This window comes from Nelumbo nucifera, chromosome 1, assembly GCF_055504915.1.
Source record: "Nelumbo nucifera cultivar China Antique chromosome 1, China Antique-T2T, whole genome shotgun sequence".
Lineage (NCBI taxonomy): Eukaryota > Viridiplantae > Streptophyta > Magnoliopsida > Proteales > Nelumbonaceae > Nelumbo > Nelumbo nucifera.
Window position 1 is genome coordinate 45,777,997 of NC_142649.1, and position 8,542 is coordinate 45,786,538.

The 8,542-nt window shown below is 40.6% G+C and overlaps 1 pseudogene; it reads right to left on the reverse strand.

The window, feature by feature from the left end:
* Nucleotides 1-2,506: 2,506 nt before the first annotated feature.
* LOC104589901 (SKP1-like protein 1B pseudogene) lies at nucleotides 2,507-2,827 on the reverse strand (annotated as a pseudogene).
* Nucleotides 2,828-8,542: the final 5,715 nt, after the last annotated feature.

An 8,542-nucleotide genomic window follows, 5' to 3' on the forward strand; every position in this document is an offset into this window, starting at 1 on the left:
ACGTGTTACCGTCTCAAGGGGTCGGGTCAAATCACCCTCCATCAACTGTTATGAATTTGTTATCCTTAAGTTGGTTATGTTGATTTATTACTATTAGATCTCTTGTTGAGGCTCATGTATGGATTGTTGAATTTATTCACATTTTGAGATTAGGTGACTTCACTTTGGACCTTATCACTATGGAAGAATACGATAACATCATAGACTAGTCTATTTTGGGTCCTTACCATATGGCAATATGTGGCTTTGGACCTTGCCACTAGTGTTTGAGTAATTGTATTATACTTTTTGGATTTGCTATGTAAAATTTGTTACACATTCCACGTTATGTGTTTCTAATCATTTTCTTCTAGTATATAAGTTTTGTTTTATTTAAAATAAAATATTTGGATTTATGATTACCTTTCATTAAATGTATATTCAATTTATGTGAGGTTTTTTGATAAAAAAATTACTTTAAAAAATCAAATGATTGTATAATAATTTTTTACACTTGCTTGATTTGACTAATAAAATGGATTGTCAATTGTTGATTAATATACTTACCCTTTTGTTAACACCTAATTTTTTGCTCAATCTGTCACCTGAACCTCCAATTCACTCCAAATTCTTGATCAGACCCTTCCAATCCCTTCAAAATGCCAAAAATCCCAAATAGCTCAAATTTTGCCCAAGAACCCTCAAATCCACCATTAATTTTACTTGATGCCAATCCGATGACCCCGATTAACCCCCGTCTACACTTTGACTCTCATATCAAACACCACCATCAGACTAAAGACCCCCCCCCCCCAAAATACTTACCCATCAAATCTCAACTCAAAATTCCTCTGTTTACCCTCTCATCAAGTGTAGATTCCATTTCGACCCTTATCATTAGCCTAAAACACCCCAAACCCAGATCCCATTGACCAAACACATATGAGCCAATAAAACCATGCATTTGAACCCTAAACATACCAAAACACCTGCCCATAAAGTTTTAACCCAATATTCCCCCATTTACCCTTCTTCCAAACCAGGATTTCATTCTAAATCTTCATATTGACCCAAATTCCTATGATCTTGACCACCCCTGAACCAATCGGACAATACCACTAGATCCTGGACACCCTAAAATACCCACATGTAAAATGTCAGCCTAAAATACCCTTGTTTGCCCCTTTATTGCACCAAGGTTCTATTTAGAAACCCTAAATTGATCGAACCACTACCTTTTCAAATCTGCCCAATCCGGTCCCTATTGGGCCAATCTAACCCTACTAATCAAGTTAGAATGTCCAAAAACCTCATCCTGTAAAATTTTAGCCCAAAATACCCTTGTTTGTCCATTCATCAAAAAAGATTTTGTTCTAACCAATCCCATTAGCCTATTCATACAAAACCCCTCTTTGTATCCAAAATCCATTTCAACCCTTTGATCATTGACCTAAAACCCCCATCATTGAATCAGAACCCTTGGTTTGACCCCTAGACCGTTGTTTACCCAAAGTCACAAAATTACAAAATTACCCTCAAATTTTGCAAAAATTATGAAAATGCCCCTAATGCTCAATATAAATTTAACCGAATGCTTTGATTTAACCTAATCTCGAAAACTTATTATTCTTCGCCACTATTCATCGTCTTCTTTGGTGAACAGCGGCGGCAAATCAACCCTTCCTCGACCATTTTATTCATTCCTCCTTTCACACTCTCCAAAGTCCTTTATCCCTTCATTGTCCTCTCTCTCTCCATTACCTCCTTTACATTTCCCAAACTGTGCGTCATAGCTCCCTTCCGCCGCTGAGATTAGTTGTAGTGGCGCATTAGAGGCAACAATCAAGTAGTTTCTCCTCATCTCTCTCATCATCCTCACAACTTCCCTCATCCATCCTCTTCATCATATTATTTTTTCCCCATCACCCTTCATATTACTCAACTGATTACATGAGCTATGCTCTATGATTTTGCTCACCATTCGAATGGAGTAAGCCGGTGATAGGAGATATCACCCGGGGATCTCTTCTCTCAGTTTAGGCGAAGTCCACACCTAAAGTGCCATTTCTTCTCACCGAACTACTGATCGTAAGTTTTGGTCACTATCCCAGTTGCTCTGTTCACTTATCGGTTTCAGGCCTAGACATCGTTAGATACGCCTCATCATCTCCATGTAGTTAGCTTTGTTGTAGTCCTTTTCTATTTCTCTTGTATTTAGATTGATTACGATCTGAGGGAGGGAGTGAAAGTTATTGGACGAGATTCACGAGAGTCCTAGGAGATCCTAGATCTGTATATTTTCCTATACAGTTAGGAACCTTTGTGTTTTAGAAGTTTTGTTTTTAGCAGCCTTGTTTTTAGGAAGATATTCTTTTTGGATTAGGAAGTCTTTTGGAGATAGAAGTGGCATTGCATTTAGGACGTAGGGTTTTTAGAAAGTTTTGAGAGCAAGAAACTCCATCAAGTTTGTATATATATATATCATAAGATAACAATGGAAAGAACAACCTTTGGCTTCCGAAATTTTTCATGGTATCAGAGCCAGGTTCTGGCAAGTCAAATCCAGCAACCCTTTGATATGAAGGTAGTTGGCAACCATTATAAGATGGTAAAGCTCATCGACACCGACGTTGATGTACTCTGAGTCCCAGTTCCTGATTTCTTCATAAGCCTCATTCGGATCATCCATCTTCTTCTTGGAATCAAACTCGACGTGCTTCTTGCAATAATCAATCACCTTGGGTAAGATATTACTACTGACGTTGAGCAACGGAATCACATCGACACCAAAGCCATCTTCGACCATTTGCTTGAACATCTCTGACGAGTCTTGCTGATCGGTCACCATGGCTACCAACAACGACAGGAACAGTGAGAGCTCGAGTAAGTCTGTTGGACCGTCCTCTCCTTTCTATTTGCATTCATCAAATAATCCTAGAATTATTATCAGTCTGGTGGTCTTGAGAGGAGATAACTACAACGATTGGGCAAAGGCGATGATAACTACTTTTCATGCCAAAAAAAAAAATCGGTTTCATCGAAGGCATGGTCACAAAGCCGGAGAACGACGCTCCAGAGATCAATCTCTGGTGGATTGTGAACTCGATGTTGGTGGCTTGGGTATTCAATACTGTCGATCCATCACTACGTTCAACTATCACGTATATGGAGATGGTCAAGGAGCTTTGGGATGATTTGAAGGAACGATTCTCGATCGGCAACGGACCCCGGATTTATTAGATTAAATCCGAGCTTGCTAACTGCAAGCAACATGGACAGACAGTGATTGCATATTACGGAAAATTGAAGGCAATGTGGGACGAATTAGGGAGAAGCTACTCTAAGGTACCCGTGTGTACATGCGGGTGCAGGTGTGGAGCGGCAGCTGAATTGGTTAAAGAAAGAGAAGAAGAGAAAATCCACTAATTTTTGTTGGGTTTGGATGGCGATATATTTTGAACTGTGCGTTCCAACATATTGAGTATGGAGCCAAGTCCAAATATGAACAAAGTTTACTCAATGATCATATAAGAAGATCAACATTGATCGTTGGCACGAGGTAAGGAGGAATGGGCAGATGCGGTTGGTTTTGTAGGAGAAGCCTCGCAGACATCGCGAGACAATAGAGCTGCTTCAAAAGACAAAACAATTGTGTAACAATTGTGGTCGATCTGGCCATGAAGCAAAGAATTGCTTCCAATTAATTGGATACCCTGAATGGTGAGGAGACAGACCCCGCAGTACGTCGACCGAGCGTGGAGCAGGACGTGGAAAAGGGGGTGGACCCTCTGGCGGACTGGTATGGCTCATTGTGACACTAGAAAGTGCACTAGCCATTCAAGTAGTAAAGAGGTGAATAGAGTATCGTTCCCACGAGGATTTAGGAAACAACTAATGATACAAAATTGGCCAATTCTTATCTGATTAACAAAACATCATAAAAAAAATTTAAATCCTAAGCTAAAATCTAACTAAAAAGCATCACTCAATTACCTTCTATTCAAGTTAAAAGAGTAAGCAAGAAAACCCAACTTCATGATTCAGCAACCAAACTACTCAACTCATTCGAATATGCCATGATTTTGCCTTGGTTTGATGAAACCCCAAGGTCATGAACAACCTTTTTCAAGAGAATGTTCATCCTATGCATGAATGATGATTCTTATATCTCTATCAAAGATCTAATCATTTATGCATGCATTAATTCAAACACATCAAGGGCATCAATTCAAATCTGAATTGATCACTAAATGAATTGTGCAACTTATCTCTAACCTTGCATGCAATTCAGTTCTTGAATAATAGATCTAAATTCCTAGAGTCTCTCTCAAGCACTTTAGAAATTCCAAGCATTAGATCAAATCGGCCAACCTGAAAATTGAAGATCTAAATTCTTTCTCAAGCAATTCAGATCTTACAAATCTCAGATCTGAGTTTGTGAGAGATAAAATTGACCAATATGATCTAGAATTCACACTCTATTCAAGAAACAACAAGAAGAGATCTGGTCTACTCGAATGATAAAGAAATTTGATTACTCAATCTGAAATTTTACAGCATTGATTACAACAAGAAAGAATGAAAGAGAGGAAGAGAAAATTACATAGATAGAAGCTGAATTCAAACTCAAGAAAATAAAGACCAAGTAAAAATAGAACAAAGGATCTCTCAATCAAATTTTCCCCAAATTCGAACTCACATTCTTCTCTTCTTCCTTGTTTGAATCTCTTCAGCCCTTCTCCTTCTTTGCGCCTAGCTCCTTGCTCTCTCTTCTTATCTTTAAGGAATTCGAATCCCAAAGGAATGGAGAGCCTTGAACTTGGGAAAATGAACACCTCTCCCCCCTCTAGAGGCCTCATTGTATAGGCTTTCAAGGAAGTTCTTGCCTCTTCTTGAAGCCTCTAGAATTGGGTGTATTACACCCCTCTTGAACCTTCTAGAGTGCTCCCTCATTCTCTTCAAGAAACTTCTAGGAGTTGCCGCCCCTAGCTCCCTTTGGGCTGCAACTTAGTTTGCTTTTGAGCACATGTTGGCTACATTCTAGGCTATTCTTTGGACTAAGAATGGGCATCCTCTTTGCTGGGCCGAAATTTCCTTCTTGCTAGGCTTCTTTTCATGGGTTCTCCCAAAGAGTTAGCTTGCACTACTTGGGTCGAATATACTCCCTTTCTATCATGGCTGGGCTGGGCTGAATTTGATAAATTTTGGGCTTTCTTCTCTTGCTCTTTGCCTTCTTTTCCTTGAGTTGGTTGCCCCTGAAATCTTTCTTGCAATCAAGCTAAAATAGGGCAAAATTTAATTAAACCAGCATAAAACTCCATTCAAAGACCTCATAAATTATAGGTAAATTGTGTGTTCATCACGGATGTGGTCGAGGCACGACAAGAGCTCATGCTGCTCAGTCATCAGCGGGGCGTGAGGTGGCTGCTGATGCAGCTGTGACTGACGGAGACCAGACCGGATTGAGCAGGCTTAATGACGGGCAATGGTAGACTCTTGTAAGCATGCTTAATACTTACAAAACCAGTACTAATGAAAAACTCTCTCGTAAGAATTACTCCACTGAATGAATTATTGACTTTGGGGCATCACATCACATGACAGGGAATTTAAATGTGCTCGTCGACACCTATGATGTTGCACCTTGTCCTGTTAGGTTACCCAACGGTGCACACATCGAGGCCGTGAAAGAAGGCACTATTGAACTTGGAAGTAATTTTAAATTGCGTCACGTATTATATGTCCCAAAACTCAATTGTAATTTATTGTCAGTAGGTCGGTTATTTCATGACACAGATTGTATTGTGATGTTTATTAATAAGTTGTGTGTGATACAGGACCACATCTCGAGGACTCTGATTGGTGCGGGTGAACAGCTTGATGGGGTCTATGTCTTCAAGGGTGTGGCGCCGGTTCGTGCTTACAAGACAGATGGAATTGGGTCATGCGATTTGTGGCATCGGAGATTGGGACACCCTTCTTATCAAACTGTTAGCTTGCTTCTTAATATCAGTAATAGTAAGAACAAAACCTGTGATGTTTGTTTGAAGGCAAAGTAAACTAGAGATGTTTTTGTTCAAAGCAGCAATAAAGTGACTAATTGTTTTGCATTGATTCATTGTAACTTATGGGGTGCTTATAGAGTACATGCATCTTGTGGTGCTGTATATTTTTTGACAATTGTTGATGATTATTCTCGAGCAGTTTGGATTTATTTGCTGGTTGAAAAAAGTGAAGTTGGTCGAACACTCAAAAATTTCTGTGCAATGATTGAGCAACAATTTAATAAGAAGGTTAAGGTGGTGAGAAGTGATAATGGAACAGAGTTTAAATCCTTGAAATCATATATTGACGAGCAAGGAATTTTATTTCAAACTTCCTGTGTTGGAACACCACAACAAAATGGTCGTGTGGAGAGAAAGCATCGTCATATTTTGAATGTGGCCAGAGCACTCAGGTTTCAAGCTCATCTTCCGATCAATTTCTGGGGTGAGTGTGTTTTGACCGCAGGGTACTTGATTAACTGGACACCTTCGACTCTTCTTGGTGGTAAAACACCTTACGAGATGCTATTTGGACAAAGTCTTTCTTATAAACATCTCACAGTTTTTGGTTGCTTGTGGTTTTTGCATACTCGGGACCGTGACAAATTTGCCGCTAGGAGTAGGAAATGTGTCTTTGTTGGGTACCCTTTTGGGAAAAGGGGTGGAAATTATACGATCTTGAGTCCGGTGATTACTTCGTCTCACGAGACGTGGTGCTTAGTGAGGCCGAGTTTCCCTTTGCCACTCCGGAACATCAACCCTCAGTAACCAGTCCTCCCATAGCCAAGGAAAATGTTGGGTTGCCTTGGACTGTCCAACCACCGAACTCTGCGACCACTCCTCCTGACATGGTATCTGATTCACCTCATATAGAAGTCAGGGGGAGCAACATGATCGATGAAGAAGGACATCAGAACACGGGTAATGATGAGGAGGTAGGTCCTCTTGATGAGACAAGGAGCCATACAGATTGCAGGAATAATGAAACTCCAGCTGCTCCTCAGCCTGCCACGGAGTTATTAGGTCACGGACATCGAGAAAAATAGACCCCCCAGCTATTTACAGGACTTTGTCACACACTCTGCTCATCGTTTAGACCCCTCTATTGTTTCTCCTACATCATCTCAGTCCTCAGGTACTCCTTATCCCATAACTCATTATGTGACGTATGATAATTTTTCTGTGAAACACAGACATTTCTTGGCAGCTGTTACTGCAGGCCGAGAACCTAATCGCTTCTCTGAGGCAATGGATGATGCTCGGTGGTGCGAGGCTATGCGCCAAGAGATACAAGCTTTGGAAGACAATGGGACATGGACCTTGGAAGACCTCCCACCTAGAAAAAAGGCAATCGGGTGTAAATGGGTCAATAAAATCAAGTACAACTCTGATGGATCCATTGAAAGATTTAATGCATGGTTGGTAGTCTTGGGCAACACTCAAGTTGAAGGTCTTGATTACAATGAGACCTTTGCCCCTGTGGCTAAAATGGTCACAGTTCGAACCTTCTTAGCAGTTGTTGCGGCCCAACATTGGGAATTACATCAGATGGATGTCCACAATGCTTTTCTGCACGGTGATCTCCATGAGGAAGTTTATATGAAACCTCCAGGTTTTTCGGCCTCCGGGACTAGAAAGGTATGCAAACTCCGAAAATCTTTGTATGGTTTACGGCAAGCCCCTCGGAATTGGTTCTCTAAATTAGGTGCTGCCTTGAAAACTTTTGGGTTTGATCAGTCCTATTTCGATTATTCCTTATTTACATATCGCAAGAATGGGCTTGTCTTGCACGCCCTGGTTTATGTTGATGACTTAATCGTTGGTGGGAATAACTCAGAGTTCATACACAAATTTAAACAGTATATGAACTGGTGTTTTCACATGAAGGACTTGGGTGTTCTTAAATATTTTTTGGACATCGAAATGACGCGTGGATCATCGGGGATATTTCTTTGCCAAAGAAAATATGCGCTTGATATTATTACAGAAATTGGCTTATTGGGGTCCAAACCTGCTCACTTTCCTATTGCTCAGAATCATAAACTTGCCCTTGTTGACGAAGCACTCCTGGATGACCCTGAACGATATCGACGTCTTGTGGGCCGTTTGATTTATTTAACCATTACACGACCGGAGCTTAGTTATTGCATCCATGTCCTGGCTCAATTTTTGCAGTGTCCTCGTGTTGATCATTGAGATGCGGCATTACATGTGGTTCGTTCCCTGAAAGGACGTCCTGGTCAAGGGATATTTCTACGCTCTGATAGTGATCTACAATTGTATGCCTATTGTGATTCCGATTGGGCGAGTTGTCCTCTAACTCGTCGCTCTCTTACTGGGTATTTTATCATGTTAGGACATTCCCCCATTTCCTGGAAGACTAAGAAACAACATACTATCTCTCGTTCCTCTGCCAAGGCTGAATACCGGTCAATGGCTACTACCTGTTGTGAGTTGAAGTGACTAAAATGTCTGTTGTCGTCTTTGGGTATATCTCATCCTCAACCTATACGCTTGTT